Genomic DNA, 23,011 nt, shown 5'->3' on the forward strand with positions numbered 1-23,011 from the left:
AATGTATTTTAATCATAAAAAGGTATCTAATGAATCTAAATTGTCATTCTGTAAAACCACAGAGTTATGTCCATAAAACAAAATTAAAATCATAAAAGACAACAAAAATCTTTGAATCATTCCAGATTTAAAGGAGTATAAAAATACATGCCGATAGGATACTTTGTGTCATCCTGGGTCGGAAATTCAACTAGGAAAAAAGTGCTATCAAAGAAATTTAGATGTGGATGGGAAAGCATCACCTCTGCCCTTGGAAAGTTCATTGTTAAAATGAACTGACAATAGATAGACTAGGAAGAGAAAAAGCATACAAGTGTATTAACATGCACAGGGACTTGGGAATCCCACAAATACGAGACTCCAAAGAGGGCCAGATAATTGAGGCTCAATCATCCCCTTCAAAGGGGAGAAGGAGGTGGGAGACTGTTGGCATTTTAGAGTGGTAGTACAGAATTTTATGGAAAATAAATGGGCCCAGGAGGCAGACATTATCCTGCACATGATTCTCTTAAGAAGCTTAATGGGAACAGGAAATTATTAGAAGGTAAGAGGTGAAACTGCATTGGGAATAAAAGTTGTCTTGTTGTGTAGATAAAGTATCCCGGGTAATTTCTGGAAGCGGCCGTCAGAAGAATACATGAAAAGTCTATCTGGGCACAGTGATGACTTTTAGTCTCTTCTCGTCATAGTCGCTGGTTTCAACTTTTTTGATTATTTGATGAGACTCTTAGAGAGGAGTTCTAAAGACAATTGTATTTCTTTTGGAAAGAAATCTCCTTAGTCAGATAGGGAAACTCCAGACAAAGTCCCTCCCTGTGCTTGTGGGAAGAAGAAATAAGAGAAGGTTGAAAAGTTATTGGTTCTGAGGCAGCTTTTAAGACCTTCAAATTTCTTTAAATTCAGTGTTGACCATGGTAAAATATCATACTTTGCGGTAACATTCTCTGCACCCCAATAGAAAGGAATGGTACAACTGGTGAAATTTGAATGTATATCACATTTAAAATTTAATGCTAACTCTGCTAATTTCCTAATTTTGGCATTTGTTCTGCAGTTATATAAGTGTGCTAATCAAGTGCAGGTCCCCTCAGATCTCCCTTCAAGGAAAGATTTGCTGCCCAGTCAGCAAGCAGACACCTCTAGTTATCAGCTTCTTCAAGCTGTACCTCAGCTGCTTAAAGCCACCTCACATAACATGAAGTTGTGTCGTTCTTGGAGAAGTCCAAATCCAGGGACTCAGACAGTGTGGGGATAAACACCTGTCCATTTAGCCCAAGGTACAGTACTCTGATGAGCAATCCTTACACCAGAGCTGCCTGCAGACTGGCCAAGGCTGTCAAGCCAGTCTTCATCACGATTTGACTTTTGCCTCTGTCCAATCTTGCTTCCTCCCTCTTCCATTCACAGCTGATGATCCCTAATAAATCATGTCTCACACATCAAACTCTGTCTCAATGTTTGCTTCCAGATAACCCAACCTGTAAACTCAATGTGGAACACAGTTTGAGAAAAGAAGTGAGAAGATTCAATTTTGAAGTTGGATCACTCTCCTACAGGCAATGAAGACCACATCACTGATGGTAGGGTGAATGTTCTCGTACCTCACAAAGTGGCAGTCCACTTCTTAAAACATCCACTATGCATGGAGAAAACCATGGTGATAAGGATAATGGACTGGGTAGCCTGTGATTGGTGATACAGGTGCTCTAGAGAAAGCTGATGCTGAGTAGCAGGTCAATGAAAACCAGGTGTGAAAGTAGCAGCATCTTGGTTGCATTTAAAACAGTTTTATCCTTGCAGTATAGTTTGAAGTGAGGTAGCATGATGCATCCAGCTTTGTTCTTTTTGCTTAGGATTGTCTTGGCTATAGGGGGACTTTAACTTCATATGAAACTTAAAATAGTTGTTTTCTAATTCTGTGAAGAATGTCAATGGCAGTTTCATGGGAATAGCATTGAATCTATAAATTACTTTAGGCAATATGTCCATTTTCATGATATTGATGCTTCCTATCCATAAAGATGAAATGTTTTTCCATTTGTTTGTGTCCTCTCTTATTTCCTTGAGCAGTGGTTCATAGTTCTTCTTGAAGAGGTCCCTCACATCCCTTGTTAGCTGTATTCCTGGGTATTTTATTTTCTTTGTAGAAATTGGAATGGGAGTTCATTCATGATTTACCTCTCTGCTTGCCTATTGCTTGTGTAAAGGAATGCTTGTAATTTTTGCACAATAGATTTTGTATCCTGAGACTTTGCTGAAGTTGCTTATCAGCTCAAGATGTTTTCGGGCTGAGATGATGGAGTTTTCTAAAAGTAAAATCATGTTGTCTGCAAACAGAGACAACTTGACTTCCTCTCTTCCTATTTGAATACTCTTTATTTCTTTCTCTTGCTTGATTGCCGTGGCCAGAACTTCCAATACTATGTTGAATAGGAGTGGTGAGACAGGGCATCCTTGTCTTGTACCAGTTTTCAAAGGGAATGCTTCCAGTTTTTGCACATTCAATATGATATTGGCTGTGGATTTATCATAAATAGCTCTTATTATTTTGAGATATGTTCCATCAATACCCTAGTTTATTGAGAGTTTTTAACATGAAGCAATGTTAAATTTTACCAAAAGCCTTTTCTCCATCTATTGAGATAATCATGTGGATTTTGTCTTCGGTTCTGTTTATGTGATCGATTACGTTTATTGATTTGTGTATGTTGAACCAGGCTTGCATCCCAGGGATGAAGCCAGCTTGGTCATGGTGGATAAGTTTTCTCATGTGCTGCTGGATTCAGTTTGCCAGTACTTTATTAAGGATTTTCACATTGATGTTCATCAGGGATATTGGCCTGAAATTTTCTTTTTTTGTTATGTCTCTTCCCAGTTTTGGTATCAGGATGATGCTGGCTTCATAAAATGAGTTAAGAAGAAATCGCTCCTTTTCAAATGTTTGGAATAGTTTCAGAAGGAATGGCACTAGCTCCTCTTTGGTACCAGGCTCATGGGGACTCAGCATCATGGGGTGTCTGTCCAGGTCAACCTGATGAGGGGTTTGCATAATTTTGCTTCCTCTTTCATCACTTGCAAAAAGATATAGAGATAGAGAATGCATAAAATATCTAGATTGGTGGCAAGTGCAAATGAAGGACATTACTTCTTCCATGTTTGGAGAGAAGGGAGGTGAGAGCTATGTCCCTGGTTCAGCCTGTCAGGTCCCAGTCTTAAAGGATGTGGTGTGATACACGTGACCAGAGTGCAGTTCACTGCATTTCCATTCACAGGTGTGGCTGAAAATGAAGTGATGCCTTAATGTTTAATGGCCATTGCTCCTTGTTAATATATTTTCCTTGACAATGAGCCATGACTGTGCCAAGGTGGGATTTAGATATTCTTTGTTTTGCTTGCTGAAATGTCATATAATAAAACTTTATTCCCTTCCTCTAATGCATAAGTCTTCCATACTCTTAAAGATGCAACACATTTGACATTGAGTCAGGCAAGCATTTATGTTCTTGGAGAAGTTGGGTGTTCAAAGGTTGTGGCTGCAGAGATTCAGAGAGCTTTAGTTTATACTCCCCCAAGAGCTGCATGTTAATTATGTAAAGACACTCCCAGCCTCAAACCCAACACCCAACCTCAATATGACCATTATTAGGCAGAGTTTAGGGGCAGTTAAAGTTGCTTAAGAGATTGCTGCTAGGTTGTGGTTTTGCCAGTTTGAAAGCACCAAAACAGCATGGAATCCAAGGTAGGATCTAAAGTTTCTTCATCCATCTGTCGCTAATTAAAAAGAATGCCAAAGAACATATGGTCATGGAAGTATCAGGAAAGAAAATGAATGAAAAGGAACATGCTAAATACAGATCTAAATAATACTGTTTTCAGTAAGTGGCTGACAAATTCTCCAAAGGGGAAGAATAATCTGAAACAAAGACTACCCTGAGTATGTCAGATAGTGCAGTTTTATTCCACTATATGTTTTAATAATATTTTCTTGGCACCTAGCACAGATGGTATCCTACAGAGACTCACCCACTAGATTGTTATCCGCCTTTCTCTGATTAAACACTAAACAAGTTTGTAAGGCCTGTGGATTAGCTATGTTTTCTTATTTTTACATTTTTGATGCTCTAGCATTTGGGCCCTTTAAATGCCTAGGGAACCGCTTCTCTGGAGGTTAACTAATTCCTGGAAACGACAAACAACTTGCCTGCCACCACACATTTGATAAGCAAACCAACCAATCCAGAGGCCATACTTCTCACCAGTCTCCTTTTATCAGACTAGTACAGTCCATGGCACTATTCCCTGCCCTACTCACCACCCGTATAGCCCACAGCCCATCAAAATTTTTCAAACTTTCTGATCATAAGTTTCTACTCTTCATAATTGAACCTTGCCTGCCCATTTCTTTCCTGTGAAAACTGTGAGAAGATTCCAGCCAACTCATAGTTCTTTTTTCTGTCTGCCAGGTCATCTCTGTTGGGTGCTTCTCTAGGTGGCTCTGAGTAGCATGCTTCTTTGAATTTAGAAAAATAATTCCTTCTTCATGGAAATCAGTTTAGTGTCTGTATGTCTTATGGTACCTGCTCAAATAAAGTCCTGTTACATTTTTAGACCAGTCAGATTTCAAAAATAAGTAGATAAATAGGCCAAAGCATAATATAATTTAGAAATAGAGGAATGGTATCTAAATAGACATTTCTGGTTGGACTATACAATATTTTAGAAACTCACTTTTTCTGTGTATCCCTTTATTTCATTTAAGAAGTATTCATTCATCAGTAGGATAGTAGCCTTTACAAGGTAATGACTAACTATGTAGAAATTGTCACAGATCCAGAGTAGGATATAGAGGATACCACTGATTGGCCCAATAAAAAGATTAGATTTAAGAGCTAGAAATAGAGAATGCAAACATGTGTAATAACTTACAAACAACATCCTGAGCAAAAATAACCAACATAGGAAGCTTTTACTAACACCCATAACTACCAAACGTTTTCATCTTTATCTAATCTTCATCTAATCTGCCAGAGTATTTTGAGCATATCTCTTTATGGCATTTATGAACCTTTTATCCACTATGGCACCTACTAGTATGAAGATCTTGTGGCATCTGCAACATAAAAAGTTCTTACAGGGTCAAGAGACAACATGGTACACTGGAAAATGCACATAAATCCAGGTGGGAATGACGGTTCCATTACTTACTGGCTCTGTAGTGCTGAGTAAATTACTAAATTGTGTTTGCCTTCAATTTTCTTCTTCGTTAAATGGAGAAATACCTCTTTCCATAGCTTACTGGAAAGATTAGATAAGAAAATACATGTAAAATGCATGAGACACAGCAGGTGCACTAGAAACTTTCTTCTTTTCACTTTCTAGGAACCTTAGCCATGGGTTGAACATTCTGCTTATTAGAGGTCTTTAGTAAAGGTTATTTCATACACTCATCATTATACATACAAAAACACTAAATTTACATTCATCTATAGATTTATAGGCAGAAGTGGAGGATATTAAATTAATTTCATAGTACATTACTGCAATGTTAAATGCTTTACAGAAAAAAGTTGATAATATGTAAATAAATAAATAAGAAATGCACATGCTGATACACCATACAGCAGGGTAAAGTGTACGATGTGAGAGCTCACACTCACTGAATAGTTTTGCAGAGCCCAGCACTGTGCTGAAAACACATTTTGTGTATTTACGTCATTCTGAAGCATATGCTGTCATTGTTTAACTCTTCTTAGTTGAGGATGCTGAAGAGCAGAAAAATTAAGCAACTTTCTCAAGACCAGCTAATAATTTTTTAAGGAAATACTTAAAGCCAGTCATTATGGCTTCAGAATCTCTAAATCTTCCCTCAGTTTATGTCTATGCTATGCTCTCCTATATTCTGTGAATTCATGTTTTGTATATGTTTGTGTTAAATATGAAAACATTGATTAATCCAACAGATATTTATGGAAATCCATTCATTCTGAGCTTCTGCCATACACTTGCTTTGCTGCTAGGGAACATGTTTTAGTCCCACAGGACTTTGCGAGGCCTGCAGAAACCTGTCTCCTTCCTCTCCCAATTTAAGAGTATGTTTTGGCTTTTAATTTTAATACAATTTAATTTATTATTATTATTTTTGATTAGTACTTTTCGTGCAGCCAGTTAAAACCATAGTCTGTCTACTTTGTAGCAATGAAGATATTATCCTATGTTGTTTTCTTTTCCCTTTCACATAAAAGTCCCATTCATTCCAAATTGACTTAGCACCCTTCAACAGAAAGTTCGCGCTTTCCCACTGCATTGTAGTTTCACCTTTATCCAAGAGCAGTTGCTTTTATATACACAAGCATCTGTTTTCAAATTGTCTATTTTATTTCATGGATATATCTTTATCTACCTTCATATCATACTACATGGTTTAAATTGCTATTGCTTTAGAACAAATTGTGATATCTGGTAGTATGAGTCCTTCAGCAACTTTTTTTCTTTAAGATTATCTTTGTTATTCCTTGTTATTTGCATTTTCTTTCACATAAAATTTAGAAGGAGTTTGTCAATTTTCACATATGTACACAGACACAAATGCACCCAGATGCACACCCACACACACATACACCAATAAATATGCTGAGATATTGATTGGGGTATATTTAATGCACAAACATGGGAAAATTGGTATCTTTACAGTATTGGGTGTTCCAATATAAACATATAAAAGAGAATCTCATAGATATAAATGTTATAGACAGTTTGTAGAGTTGTCACTATTCTGGATAAATTAACACACACAGAGACACACGTATGAATGTACTGTTGTATGCTTTTGTACCTGTACACACTTTTAATGTAGTGTTATAGCACTTATTTCCTTAGATTCTTTCTTTAGATTTAGGTTTAGAAACTTGGTAGCTTTTATTCTATTTTAAGTCATATTGTTTTTAGCATTACAATTTCTGTTATACACACACACACACACAGAGTTGTTATTGTTGGCTTTATATTTAGCAACCTCATTAGCAAACATTCTTGAACTCCTGTTCTATGATCATTGCTAGGACTGAGGATATAAAATGTGCAATTTGTATCCCTATTCATTGAAGAGCTCACAGTTGAGATGGAGAGATTCTTCGCATGAGCAAAGACTGAAGGAGCCCTGGGAAGGAGCTACTTACTGAATTGCAGGAGTGCTGTATTCAGGCAACTGACAAGAAGTTAATGGCATATTTCAGTTTCATTATAGCTAGGGAGGTATATCTGGATTTTTCATATACTCCCTGTCTCCTTTCCCATTTGGACTATTTTTGAACCTCAAATCCAGCGAAAATTGATGATGAGTGCCGCCTTTGTGTTAATGTTTTATTTCACTATGTTTTTACACAGAATGAAAGCTTATGAAAGGCAGGGAATAATTTCTTTTGTTTACTGCCAATTTCTAGTGCCTAGAAGAGCAATGTAGCAAGATAGATGCTCAAAAAATATTTATCTTTACTTATCATATACTGGCTATTTGTCTTTCCTTAAAACTAATCTTTCTTATCCTTCCATGTTCGGCTCCAGTGTCACCTCTCCATAAAATCTTACTCTATGTCCAGCAACTTGATTTGAGAATTATATATTTTGTCCTATTACTATATCCTCAGTTATGGCAGTTTACATGCTATATTAAAACAAAAAAATGTATAAAATATCTCCATCTCTTGTACCATTGTCAGAAGAGATGCTGCTTTATTTATATTAAATTCCTACCTGCCTAAATTGGTATCTGATCCATAGTATTTTTTTCCATGAAAGAGAACATAAATGAAAGAATGAATAAATGAATGAATGGAAAACATTAAATTCAAGTCACACAACTAGTGAGGAACAGAACTAAGAAGAAAGCCCATGGCAGTTGGCTAATATCAGCCCAGTTAGTTGACCGCCAGTCAGGTTCATATAGGAATTCAGAACTTTTCTTAACTAATCCTCCCCTAGAATCATCCCCCACCAGAGTTCATTCGGTTACTGGTGAACTATTTACACTAGTTTCACACCAGGTTGCAGGAGAATCAGATCGATGACTGATCACGCGTAGGTGATTGCATAAACCTTGTTCTTGGATCAGACAGAAGTTCCTGATCCCTGACTCTTTACTCACAATGGAGACATGGGCCAGGTAATGTAGGAACTATAAAAACAACAACATAAAATAATTACTTTTACCACAGGTAATGACATTGTGATTAACATTTGCCCAAAATAATCTTCTTCACTTCCCATAACCACACTGTGAAGTAATGGATTGAAGTTCTTGACTCCAGGATATGGATCTGAGGATAGTAAGAGGAAACACTGGGGCCGGGCGTGGTGGCTCACGCCTGTAATCCCAGCACTTTGGGAGGCCAAGGCGGGTGGATCACCTGAATTCAGGAGTTCGAGACCAGCCTCAACATGGAGAAAACCTGTCTCTACTAAAAATTACAAAATTAGCCAGGCGTGGTGGTGCATGCCTGTAATCCCAGCTACTCGAGAGGCTGAGGCAGGAGAATTGCTTGAACCTGGGAGGTGGAGGTTGTGGTGAGCCAAGATGGTGCCATTGCACTACAGCCTGGGCAACGAGAGCGAAACTCTGTCTCAAAAAAAAGAGGAAATACTGAACTCTTGAGACTGACCTTCTAGAGGTCACAGTTCAAAGACAGATACTATGCCTTATCCATTCTCCCATTGCAGAAAGATCTTGACAAACACTAATGCAGCGTTAGCATGAAAAATAAATGCATAAACACAGGATTCAGAGTCATTCAATCAAACTAACTCTTGAACCCAGGCTCTTTAACTTCTTAGAATTAGATCTTAGATAAGTATGCTAATACACAGAAGTCTCTGTTGCTCTAAGAAATGGAGTTAAGCAGATGTCTTACACATAGGATTCTTAAAAGGAGTAAAAACTGCTTAGTTATACAGAAAATCTAGCACTGAACCTGTATCCTAATTTGTAATCATGAAGTACAGCTGTTAGGATTATTTATTAGGACTACAATTCATTAATGACTTTTGTGTTCTTTTTCTACTTCTTTCATGCTGGCCTTGCCTCTGTCCTTTCTTCACCCCCAAACTCATTCCTGCTTCACAGGCTTTAAACTGCCATCCTCTTGCCAAACCTGCCCTCCATGTTTGTGCATGGATGCCTGCTTCTCACAGCTCAGGTCTCAACTCAAATGTCACTGAGTCTAAGAGGCCCTTCCTGGTCACGCCACATACAGAAACTCCTCCTTCTCTTTATTCAATTATTCTATTTTATATTTTAGTATACTTACAGGTCTATTTCTTTATGTGCATGTTTATTTTCTGCTTTATCACAAAAGAATTTAAGAGACTTAAAGGTCAATATTCTCCCTTGTTCTGTAATGTATCACCAGTGCTAAGAACAGTACCTGGCGTACGAAATAACGACACCTACTTCAAAACACTTTCCAGAAAATTCTAGTTGTAAATTGATATCCTTTTTTTTTTTTTTTTTTTGAAATGCTCCAATAGCATTTATTTTGTGTCTCATTCTGGGTCTGTGTCTGCTGTTAGTGGGGACTGTCCCATGTGGCTTCGAGCTCCTGGTGGCTTGCATCACTAGGGCACCCATCATAAGGAGTGGCAGAGCAAGTTCTCATGAAGACCTATGGAACAGAAATAATACCAATAACCATGGTTATTTTAGGCACAAATTAAGATACAAATCATGGAAACCACCAACTGTGTTTTTTCATGACCTTATTATGAATCAGGCACTCCCCATATATTATTTCTAATCCACATAAAACCCAGATTGGACAGAAATTGTTTTCTTCATTTTATGATAGAGAAAATTAAGACTAAAAAGTGAGGCAACATATCTGGTATAGTGCACTGTATTTAATGTAGTGAGAGTTGAACTGGGGTTTGAGTGATTCCCACAGGCTCTACACTTTTTTATGTGATGATGATACTACCTCCCAGTGACAGCAAGATCAAATTATTCGTAAAACTTTTTTGTTATTTTACACTTTAAGTTGGGGGAATTGCATCTCAATATTTTGAATAATAAATAACAGGATGATGAACATATTTTATTAGAATATGAAATGAGTGTTCTTTTATTACTAGTACTTATTTACACTGTCTAATTCAATAAGCATGTCTCACATTTGTTCCTTACAGCTCTGCATAATATTTTATATCATAATTATAACTTAATCATAACTCAGCCTTATTAAAAACTGACAGGCCCTAGCTGTTGATGCGGTTAGTTTTTCCGCTAGTTATTTGAATCTTGTTTTTTCCTCCATTTAATGGATAATTTCCTTTCATAGGGATACAACATGGCCTTTTAAAAGCATGGGCAAAAATATGCAAATACTCAGGTCAATCAATGCAATGTTTCCTAATTAATTTGTTAAGTGCAAGTCTCTGACCACAGTTTTGGATGAAGTAGAAAGTATTTATGTTTCTGTGAATCACTTCATATGAACATCTATATATCTTCATAGGGATAAGACAAATGGCACTGGATGGTGTATGCATTGGTAAATAATTCCTAGTTACATAAATACTTTCTTCTTGTGGAGATATTTTCTGCTTCTGAAGGCCTATAGGGCTTCATCTATACCTTTCCTGTGACATCTTTTTTTTTTTCTGCCTTACCTTCTGGTTATATGTGCGTACTAAAGAACATATTAGGTGTGGAGAAGGCTGACTTGAATTTCAACTATTTTACCCATTCCAATTTCTGCCTGTATGACCTTGGGCAAGAGAGGTTATCACTGAATCTTTGTGGCCTCACCTATAAATCAGAGTTGCTATGTCAACTCAAATATTAATGTGCTTGTGTTTATTTCTGGAAAACAATAGATACTTCTCATATTCTCCACTAATCTGCAAATTAATTGATAGCTGAAACTGTGACATATTCATCATTATCTTTGTGCCTCCCACAATTACTGCAAAGGCAGAGGAAACTTGATTACAATTATGAAGAGAAGGCTAATAGAGTTCACGTAGTTATTCTGCTTGGAATAACTCATCTCAATATTACAGCCTCAACCTCTCCTTTAATAAATTCTAGACACTCTTCAAAAAAATCGTGCAAAATCTATCTACATCCATATATTCCTCCTTCTTCTAACTGGAGATAATCTTGATAAAGTAACATATCTCCTATACCTCTCTGTTATTTATTTCTTTCAATCTTTAATTATACATTTGAATTCATAATTTATATTTCCATTCCATTTAAACTCACTGAGATTAAAGACATACTATTTGTCCTTTTCTGAATACCCCAATGGTCGAATGAAGTCCCCTGGGATTAACTCCTGTGTAGTTTCAGATTGTATATTACTAAATGCCAGGCCAGTCTCCAAGCACATTCCATGCTGTAACCTCAAAGAGGACCTGGGGCAAGAGAACAAGGAACCTGGTGTAGGCTCTATACATGATATGGTCAGGCTTTGTGTCCCCACTCAAAATTTCATCTTGAATTATAATGCCCGTAATCCCCATGTGTCAAGGGAGACACCAGGTGGAGGTAATTGAATCATAGGGATGGTTTCCCTCATGCTGTTCTCATAATAATGAGTGACTTCTCAAAAGATCTAATGGTTTTATAAGTGTTTGATAGCTCCTTCTGTGTTCATTCTCCTTCCTGCCGCCTTGTGAAGAAGGTGCCTTGCTTTCCCACTGCCTTCCACCACGATTGTAAGTTTCCTGAAGCCTCCCAGCCATGTGGAACTGTGAGTCAATTAAACCTCTTTCCTTTCTAAATTACCCAGTCTCAGGCAGTTCTTTACAGCAGTGTGAAAGGTAACTAATACAATACATGTGCATGAAATCTCTTTAATCTATGGGTCAATGGCTTTCATCAGTTTTGGAAAATTCCAGCCATTATCACTTCAAATATGGTCCCCACTACTATATCTTCTTTTTCTCATTCTGGATAGTCTTTATAGATCACTTGTGTCTCACATGTTTCTATCACTAATTCTATTATTTCAGAAATGTTTTCCTTTTATGGTTTAATTTAATATTTTATTCTCATACATCTTCAAGTTCACAAATCCTGATTTCTGCTGTGGCCAGTCTGCTGATAACTCTTTTAATAAATTCTTATTTTTGAATATTGTATAATTTTTATGTGTAGAATACTTACTTGCTTTTAAAAATCCACCCTTTCATCTATTTGTTCTTCTTTTCCTCTTTCTTCCACGTTGTCACAGTTATTTTAAAGTTCTTATCTGATAACTCCAATATTTGGATTATCAGTATTTGTTTGTATTGTTTGTTTTTCCTTTTCTCTTCATTATTATCAACAGTCTAATAAGTTTTATTACATGCCAGAGAAGTGTATAATAGAACCACAGAGGACATAGATGATCAAAGTGAGGTTACTTCTCATTCATTCTATTCTTCAAGTGATATGCTCCTGAACTTTTATTAATGGCCTAGCAGATTTCTGTAACCTCGCTTTCGAAGTTTTGCTTCATAGAAATTTTTGGCCTACCTCTTTAGCTTACTTCTCACTGATTTCAAATTCTCACGACAATCTTGAGAAAGAAACTAGCCTCATTTATTTCAGGCCCCCTCCAGCTTGTGAGTACTATGAGAGTGCCAGAAACTCCACTCTGCTTTTCCACTTCAGTCCTCTAGTTTCCAGCATCACTAAATAACTCAGCAAATGTTTTATTTGGATTTAGACCTGCATTAAGGAGTCCTCTTGTATCCAATTCATTTTAATACCCTGCACAACTACCAAAACCCTGCTGGCTTCTTTTTACCTCAATAGAATCATCCAGCATGAACCGATCCAGCATCTATCTGAGCTCAACATAGACAAATAGCTCTAGAACAAAAATGACTGAAGAAAACCAAGTTACCAAGGAAGAGTGTTTTTCTCTCTCAGATTTATTACACTTTTAATAGCAAGATAATTTTAGGCCTATAAAAGTTGCAAAAATAATATAATTTCCATGTATCCATCACCACATATTCAATTCAACCATAGAATAGATATCAATAGTAAGAGAATACCCATAGTACAATATCATAATACTATTAACTCTAGTTCAGACTTTTCATCAGTTTTCTACTAATGTCCTTTTTGTAACCAAGAATCCAATCCATGAACTTTACCTTACATTTATTTGTCATGACTGCTTAGTCCCCTCCAATCCATGATAGTTCCTCAGTCTTTCCTTGCCTTTCATGACTTTGACAGTTTTAAAGAGCATTTGTCAGGCATTAGGTCAGGTATCCTTAAACTGGGGTTTGTTTGTGTTTTTCACGTGATTTACCTAGAGTTATGGTTGTTGAGGAACAATAACATAGAGGGGAAGTGCTCTTCTCATCATTTTATGCCAGAGAGTGGGGGTAGGACATGATATCAACATGATTTATCTCTGGTGATGTCAACTTTGATCTTTTCGTTAAGGTCGCAAAGCAGGGATAGATAAAGAAATATATAGCTGTGTGCTAGCCTATGCACACACACACACACCTACCTATAACTAATTACCTATTTTCCATCTATGTATGTATGTATCTATCTATCTATCTATCTATCTTTCTATCTCAATAAACATAAATATATACTGATATATTTCACCTTAATCAACACCACAGGATTCACTTTATCCTCATCTCAAAGAGGTGAACCCTGTGGTGCTTGGTTAAAGTGAAATTATATCAGTATATATTTATGTTTATTGAGATAGATAGATATAAGTATATATATTACCATTATATATATTAAGTATATATAAAGTATATGTATTAAATATATATATATATATAATCAGTATATATATTAAGTAAGATTTGAAGCATCTTACTCCCACAATGGGAAACCTGGATTCTGTTATATACAATTTATATATTTATTAGTTCATACTTTGTATGCATGTAATATGGTTTCAGAATCTCTCATCTGTACTCTTATGAAAAACAAATTTACCAGCTATCATACTATGTTTATAAACAGTTACTTTGGTCTTTATACCTATAGTTTACACACACACACACAAATCTTTTTCAATGTTACTTAAGGAAGCTCCTTTCTTTCTCTTATCCTTCAGTGTGGTTACATGATTCATTTGTCATAGAGAGAAATTATTTGCCCCAGTATATATTCCATTCTTCCTCCAAAGTCTCAGTTGAATTTTGCTTTACTTTGCTTAGAATACAATCCTCTTTGTGTGTGTCTATGTATGTAATATGATGGTGGCTTCTAAGATGTCCCCAATGACCCCTGCCTACTGGCATTTGTTCCTTGACTGTTCTCCTCTCCTGGAGTATGGACTCAGCTTCTTGACTCACTTATAATAACAGCCAAGTAGAATTAGGGTGTGTCATTTCTGAGATTAGATTACCAGATAGCTGTGACTACTTTCTCGACTATGCTCTGACAACCTTTGTCTCTCAGAGTCAGTTCTCAAGTTGTGAGAAGCCCTAAGGAGAGTCCCAGACAGCAAGGAACTGATGTATCCAGCCAGCAGCCACTGAAGACCTTGACCTGCCAAGAACAATGTGAGAATGAGTTTAAAAATTGCATCCTTTTACTCATACCATTCCCACAACAGTCACATTTACTTTTAGACAATAGATATTGATATCCAGAACAAAATTCTATTTCAGTTCTCAATAATACCACTTAGTGCTATCAATAGGTAGTATTTGGTTGCTGTAAAGGTCAATATTAAAAGGGATAAAGGAAGGTATGCAGAATGCATAATATGTGTTCAGATTATATTGATTCTCAATAAATGTTAGCTGTCAATAATATTCTATATTTTTCACTAATTAAACAATTATGTGCTTATATAACCCAGACACTATGATAAGCCTGCTGATAAAGCACTGAGAATAGAGCTGGGGTTGAGCTCTGCCCTTATGTACCTTAAAGCCTATTTGGGGAACTGGAAATTAAACAAATAATTACCAAAATAATTTAATGAATATAGGATGCTTACCACAGGATGCTTAACATTCGGTATTGTTCAATAAACCACCACTGATAAGACTAAACAATTAGAAATGCTCAACTAGCTGATGAATACTGGGCAGGGGGTAAGTTGTCTCACCACAAATGGAATTAAGCCCTATTTCTGAGCTATGCTCCAGGAGGTCTTCTCTCTCTGAGATGGTGAGAGCTGGCTCATGGTGAGAAGTATAGAGATGAATGAGATAAGGGCCCTATATATAAGGAGCTCACAGGTTATGAAGGGAGACAAGAGGAAATTCTGTAACCAGGTAATTAGACAGCAAAATGATAGCAAATAGTAATAATTTAAAATGTGAAGAACTTCAGACAAGTAAGTTTGAGAATAATTCCTGACTCAAGGTGAGAAACCATGGGACCATCTCTATTTTTATTTTTCAGCTTGAAACATGAAGAGAATGTTCAATTGTGTTATCTTTTAAAATGAATGGAGGCGTGTGTGTGTGTTTAAAAAACCTGTGGTTACAAAACCATTATTTTGCTGCTTAAAGTGAAAAACTTAAGCTACTTGGAAAATGTTCCCTATGTGTAAATACATGCCTGAAAAATGAAGATTTGCATCACAATTTAGAGTGGCCGACTCATACAGATTGCCCAGGCCCATCCTGACTTTAAAACCAAAAGTCCCACATTCTGGGACTTTTGTGAACCACCTCAGTTTCAGTCAGAACAGGACAGCTGGTCACCCCACTTCACATGTACTTTTAATTGCATTTGGAAAACTGCAAGTAAATAATTCTCTATATTAAAATAATATGGTATGGAAAGATTCTGTCTAGTGTAAAAAAAAAATAAGTCTACCATAAGTGTGTCTTTACTTCAAGACCTGTGAGAGTAGATAAACTCAGAAACCAGAACAAAATCTCATTGTCTGGAGAATTACCAAAGCATTCTGAAAAAAATTGAATAATTCCCAAGAGAGAATCTCGGCAATGGAGAAATGAGAACTCTTAATGCTTTCCTTCTAAAACTCAGATTGAACTTCTTCCTGCTAAAAGAGTATACATTCCATTTTTGTTAACATAAAAATATATATACTTACAAAAAATATTATTAAAAAATCTGCCTGGCTTTTTTATGTTTTACTTTCATTTGTCTTCCTACGACTGTAGTTGAATTCATATCTGCAAATAATGCACACTGAATAAATGTTTGAATACAAAATGAATGGATAAGAGCAGAGAAATTTAAAAGCATAAATAAATAAGTGACTGACTGAATGAAATAAATAAGTGCATTCTATGGGCTGCAATATTACTACCTGTTTTCAGCTTGACAAAAATAAGGATTGTTAGGCTAGCAGATCAATGTATGCTATTTGAATTATTTGAAAACACAAATCTCCCATTATTTACAGGTCATGGGAAAATTATTTGATATTAAAAGTTTGTACATCAATGGGGTGGGTAGCTTTGCACATACTAAGATAAGCCACCTTTAGGCAAATGAAATGCTATTGGTAATATGGCTACAGTTGATACTAATTAGTTAAAAGAATGTGCTAATGTGGCCAAGAATGGGGGATTAATTGCAAGATGGACAGTGTCTTCGCTCTGTTTAAAAGCTAGAGTCTCTGCACTTTGTCCTGGTCCATCTTACTAGAAATCCGTTATTTACTCACTTATCCACTTATTTGAATTTGCATTGTCTCTTTATTGTGAACCTGAGAAAAGGCTATGGAGTGGGAAGTCTATCTTTGCTACACATTAGGTGGGTGACTTTGGATTAGTTAGCATTCCTTGAGACCACAAACGGATAGAAAAAAAAAAAAACCTGACAATATGTAACTTGCAGAAAACACGTCCATTTGCAAGTACTGATCTCTATTATTTGAGTTTTATTTTAATCATATAACAAAATAGTCAAATGAATGGGTTGAAGATTTACAGTATTACAGTGATCACTCCTGATTCCTAATGAAAATTATCATTGTATTCATATTTCTTCATTTTAAAATCAATGTTATATATTTAAAATTATAAAAATATATATTAGAATGTATTATACATGATTTTACCTTAGTTCCTGACAAATGTTGGGCACCTCCTCACACTGGCCTTCTTCTCTTTAAAGCTGTTCTTTCTTGCCCTTCCTCTATTTCTCTTCCCTCCCCTTTTTTTAACCTTCTGCTGTTCTCCCTTCTCTCTCCCTTTGCATTAACTATTTATTTTGTTTCGTGGTGGATTTAAAGATGACCAGAAATGCATCCTACTTTCAAGAGCTGATGATGGCCTTATTTAAACATGTACTGACTGATTTATATTACATTACATAGGAGAAGTGACTTAAGAAGCATATGGATACACTACTACAGTAACTAGAGACAGGGGGTGCTACTTCCGGTCACAAAAGTAAGAAAAGTTTTGGTGGCGCAAGGATATGTAAAGCAGAGATAAGAATTGAAAGTGGGCCGGGCACAGTGGCTCACGCCTGTAATTCCAGCACTTTGGGAGGCTGAGGTGGGCGGATCACGAGGTCAGGAGATCCAGACCATCCTGGCTAACACGGTGAAACCCCGTCTCTACTTAAAATATAAAAAATTGGCCGGGCGTGGTGGCGGGTGCCTGTAGTCCCAGCTACTTGGGAGGCTGAGGCAGGAGAATGGTGTGAACCCGGGAGGCGAAGCTTGCAGTGAGCAGAGATTGCGCCACTGCACTCCAGTCTGGGCAACAGAGCGAGACTCCATCTCAAAAAAAAAAAAAAAAGAATTGAAAGTGGAGCAATAGCATCCTCTCTTTCTGCTCTCCCCTTGCAACTGCTGAGGCCTGTGGCTATGAGTGGCCCTGAGATCCTAAAAGTGGAGTTTTGAAGAAACCCATTCCTTCAGCTAAAGGGATCTTCAGAGCATAGCTTCTGCTAACAAGACCATGAAGCTCAGACCTTACCTTGTTGTGATTGAGCATTCGAACAAACTTTACAGTTTGGAGTAGGTAGAGTAAGAGTAAGATTGTGGGAGCTAAAAAAAAAAAAAAAAAAAAAAAAAGGAACAAGTGAGAAAGAAAAGTATGACTGTGATAGTGAGAAGGTCACTGAAGATACTGATGATCACTCCCAGTTATACAATCTATACTTGAAGCACTTTACTTGAGACCCCACTGGAAACACACACAGGTTACGGTGGCTAATGTCTATGATTCTTTGTGGATCTCCCCTTCCATCCTCTGAAACACTAAGAGATCATCGAGGATATGTGTAGGATAAGGCAACATTTTAAATAAAATTGCTCTTAGAATTCTGGAGGAAGGATTGGGAAAGGTTAAATAGATCAACAAAAGATGAAGTGTCAGTAGCTCTGACATCAGACTTCAGGTTGCATTTTGACTCAACATGACCTATTTTACCAGCAACGCTAAGCCAAGTAACACATGGCATTGGCCAAATACATTTTCATAGATCTTAATCTCCAAGCCATTCCCATAACTGCATTAAGGTCTCATCTTCCTAGGAGGAGTCTGGCAGCAGTAAGTATAACAGTTCAAAATTTTCCAATTATTCTGAATATTTTCTTTTATTTGAGCCTCGTAAGAGCTCACTGAGATAAAAAGAGATCAATACTGCATTTTTTTTATTTTGCTGCCTAGAAAACTGTATTCCCTAGCCTGTTATCTTCTAACTTCATGTATATGAGTTATTTTTTTCTTTAGGATTCAACTTATGTAAGTATTCCTTGACCTCTCCAGATGGAATGAGACACCTTGTCATATTCTTTTATAGCATGTCAAGCTTTTCAATCATTGCCTTCATTCCAATTTTAGCACATTTGTAACTTGCAAAGTTTTTTATTAAAAATATATCTTAGTAGAATATAAAAGACATAAAAGCAGGGACTGCATTTGTCTTGTTCATTACTACATCTTTAGTGCTTATGACAGAGCCTTCCACATAGTAGGTACTTTAAAATATAACAGAATAAATAAATGAATTACATATCAATAAAATTTACAATAAAGAAAATTGGTACTCAGAGTACTAAACTACTTAAGTCACACTCAGAAAGTATGAGAAGAATGTGCTAGAATACACATCTTCTGAGCAGATTCCAATGTGTTACGTAATATCCCGTTTACTTTTTACTGTAAGACTACTATATGATCCGGTAATCCCAATAGTGGATATATGTCCAAAGGATATTAAATCCATGTGTTGAAGCTATATCTGCATCCCATGCTTATTGTAGCATTCTTCACAATAGTCAAGACATGGACTCCACTTATGTGTCTACCAGCAGGTAAATGGATAAAGAAAATGTGGTGTAGATACACAATGAAATACTCTGAAATATCAGCCTTAAAAAAGAAGTAAATCCTATCATTAGTGACAACATAGATAAACCTGAAGGACATTACGTTCAGTAAAACACACCAGGTACAGAATGACAAACACATCATGATCTCAATTTTACTGCATATGAAATTGTAAAAAGTCAAACCCATAGAAGCAGAGAGTAAAATGGCCTGAAGGTGGGGCAACTGAGGAGATGTTGGTCAAATAATCTACAATTTCAGTTAGACAGAAGGAATAAGTTCAAGAGGTCTATTGTATAATATGGTGACTATAGTAAATAACCATGTATTGTATACTTGAAAATTGCTGAGAATAGATTTTAAGTGTTATCACCACAAAACTGATTAGTATGTTAGGTGACGGTCATATTAAGTAGCTCGACTTAGCCGTTCTACAATGAATACATGAATCAAAACATCACATTGTTACCATAAATACATACCATTTCTATGTGTCAATTAAGAAATACATTTTAAAAAATTTCAAAAGGTAGAAAAGAAAAAAAGTGGAACAAAAAGAAATATAGATAATACATATGAAAAATTCAGAGAAGAGAAAGAATTTTAAGGCACTTAGGTCTGAGAATATACTCAATCCTAAAACTCTGAAGTTCAATTTCCTCTAATTTTTGAGCCAAGCTTCACAAAAGCAATTATCACATAATTTGTTGATTTCTTTCCCAAGTGAATGTTTGCCAAACACTCCCTTCAAAGATTTCATATGCATTAAATATTTATGCCAAGCTGTTACATAGAAAACTTGAGTATATACTTTGCTTTTAGAATTAATTTATTTCTAATTTTTTAATGCAAAGTAATTAGCTGAATTGCTCTTAGAATATAATCACTTGTTATATGTTTGAATAAGTTAAGCATGGCTTTGTAGAAATGTGACTAGTTTATAATTATCTAGGAGCCTGAAATGTTCCTTGTGGCTAAAATAATATGATCAAACTTAGTGGCCACTTAAATAAAATCACATTAAGCATGACTTTATGCAAGGAGTCATTCCTGGAAAAATTTGCCTTGTTTCTCTGTTTACTTCAACCAAAAATGAAAGTGACGGGTTTTGAAGGAAATCCCTTAGATGATACCACATCTGTAGGTGAGGCAGTGTGGCCGATAAACTGGCACATAGCCTGCAAGACAGAATGCACTCTATGACCTTGGTCAAGGTTATTAAGATTGCTCAGCCTGCATTTTCTGATGTTGAAAATTAGCACATTAGACTAATATTCTCTAAAGAACTTCCTTCATTTCACTCTGCACATTTTTTTTAATAAAGCATATACTAAACCAGGTCTTGTGACATTAGGGATAACCCCTTCACATTATCACAAAGATGTATAATTGTCACACCAGATTTATACAGTATTTTCCTACTAGATTTTCACAACAAGGGGAGGAGTAATGATATTATCATCCTCAATTTATAGTTTAGGGAGATAGATCGAGGTTCAAAGACAATCAGAGTCTGATGGTTAACACTTCCAAACATTCCTGGGAAGGGTTGCTACCCAATATTTATCTACTTTTATTTCTGACCTTGATTTGTGAAGATTGGATAAGACACTTCTGTTTTGACCTCTTTGAGGAGTATAATTTATCTTTACTTAATCAGATTACTTGTAATACTTTTCCCCCTTCAGATTCAGTCCGTAGGGTATCATTTAACACTTTCAAATTCAACCAGTAATGTTGGCTTTGTCTATTGGCACATGTGCAATTGCCCTCCCTTCTCAATCCTCAAGATATGCAGAGTGGGGAAGAACTGCATGAATACTGATCATTGGTGTCGAGGATGTCTTTACTCTGGAATCTGCCTTGCCTGCCATTGGCATTGAATCCCTTACTTAATGTGAGAACACGGAAAGGAACTCATGGCGTAGCAGTTAGGAGAATGACATATTTGCTGGCATTTTCATGATAAAAGTATTATTAAAAATGGAATTTTTGACATAATCTCAAATTTGTCACTGATATGATGTTACACTTTAGGAAATAATTTATCTATCTTATCATTCAGTAATGACCACTCATAATAACAAGGATACTATAAACGATGATGCCTATTATTTCTTCACTATTTGCTATGTGACAATATGCTAAGCAGTTTTATACCCACCACCTCATTAAAGTCTTCAAATTTTTCTACACAAAGCCACCACTGTACCAATTTTGTGGATGGAGAGACTAAGAGCAAGATGAAGACTGAGTTTATGTAACTTAACATTTACTATAACCCAGGTCAGTGGGGGTTCTGTTCCTGGTTGTACACTAGAATCATTTGGAAACTTGAAAAAATGCCATGTCAGTACCTCAAGTTACTTTAAGTTAAATAGCCTACTTACTGCACATAATGGCATTTTCAATGTGTAGAGCTAATGTGTCTAAGATGCTGGTTAGCTAAGATAAAAAGAGACTGTCTTCAAAGTGCTCCAACACTATAGAGGCAAAAGCTACATAAACTAAATTGATTGCAGTAAAATATTACAAGTCCAGTATTACTGATGTGTCAGTACCACATTGGGAGACATGGAAATGTCGTTTGTACAATTTATTTAATCTTGGTTTATTTTCTCATTTGTAAATGACAATAGCATCTGCACCAAAGTTGTTGGGAGATTAAGTTGGATAACTTATGTTATGGGTTCTAAGGACTGCATTTGGCAAATAGTTAAGTGCCTAAAATTGAGCTCTTCTTTCCATATATATGAAGTGTATGAAGAACCCAGTTCTCCATTTGTGAAATAGTGACCATAATACTTCTGCCACAGGTTCCTCTGAGGATCAGACAACACCACAGATGTGAAAGTCCTTTGCAAAATACACCAAACAGATGTAAATTGTTTTTATGGTTCCAAATATCTAGACTGGAAGACATATTGGATTCTTCTCTATGAATCAGCTTCTGCTATTATCCCAGACCCTTCCCAACCGGCTTATTTTGGAGCGTATAACTGCATTTTTAAAAAATTATTCTCTTTGCACTCTCTAGAATTGTATATATGAATTTGGCTTCTTGTCCTGAAATATCCACCCATAGTCAAGGTACAGGGCAGCAGGAATTGTCTGATGATCATCTCTTGGATGTAGAGTACATCAGCACCTTGAAAATTCTTGCTCATATTTATTTCATCTGTGTTTTCTCATCATCAATAATCCTTCCTTAGCCATTTCAGCATTCTAGTAAGCAAAGGATAAAGGCGTGCTGACTTTCGTTTTTAAATTCTGAAAAATGCCAGGTCTATATTTTGGAGAAGCTGGCTGACTTGAGGCGATGACCCACTTAGGTTTTATTTCATCATTCTTTTTGTACTCCCCATGACTCTTAGGAGGAAGAAAAATCAAACACCATCCACAAGAAAAGACAGCACTCATCCTCAAAACGACTTTTATAAGCCTGTGGATGAAGTATAAGGAGTAGACAGAGCCTGGGCCTGGGCGTTAGCGTCCTGAATTTTACTCCTGTGCCTGCCAGGGAGTCCCTGGTCCTTAGGAGGCTGGGTTTGGAGGAAGCAGGATGGTAGGTTGTGAAAATTCAAAACAGCCTACTTGTGAAGAAGTGGAACAAATCCAGAAGCTACTTTTCAGCAATTGATTCTGTGGCAGAGTTAGAGCTACAAGCTTAGTGTTTGGATTCTATGACCACAATCTCTTGATATGTACCTGTTGTTTCCTTTAGTGAATATGAGAGTGCTTTGAAAAGAACGGGCATCCAAGG

General features: G+C 36.4%; 1 protein-coding gene across 2 annotated transcripts in view; it reads left to right on the forward strand.

The window, feature by feature from the left end:
• LOC129135766 (uncharacterized) overlaps window positions 1–23,011 on the forward strand; it is a 337,314-nt gene that overhangs the window by 164,556 nt on the left and 149,747 nt on the right. For both annotated transcript variants that reach the window (XM_063817397.1, XM_063817396.1), the window contains exon 3: window positions 1,469–1,580. The gene's annotated coding sequence lies outside the window, so the exon portion shown is untranslated. The remainder of the gene's footprint in view (window positions 1–1,468; window positions 1,581–23,011) is intronic.

This window comes from Pan troglodytes, chromosome 7, assembly GCF_028858775.2.
Source record: "Pan troglodytes isolate AG18354 chromosome 7, NHGRI_mPanTro3-v2.0_pri, whole genome shotgun sequence".
In the NCBI taxonomy this organism is placed as follows: Eukaryota; Metazoa; Chordata; class Mammalia; order Primates; family Hominidae; genus Pan; species Pan troglodytes.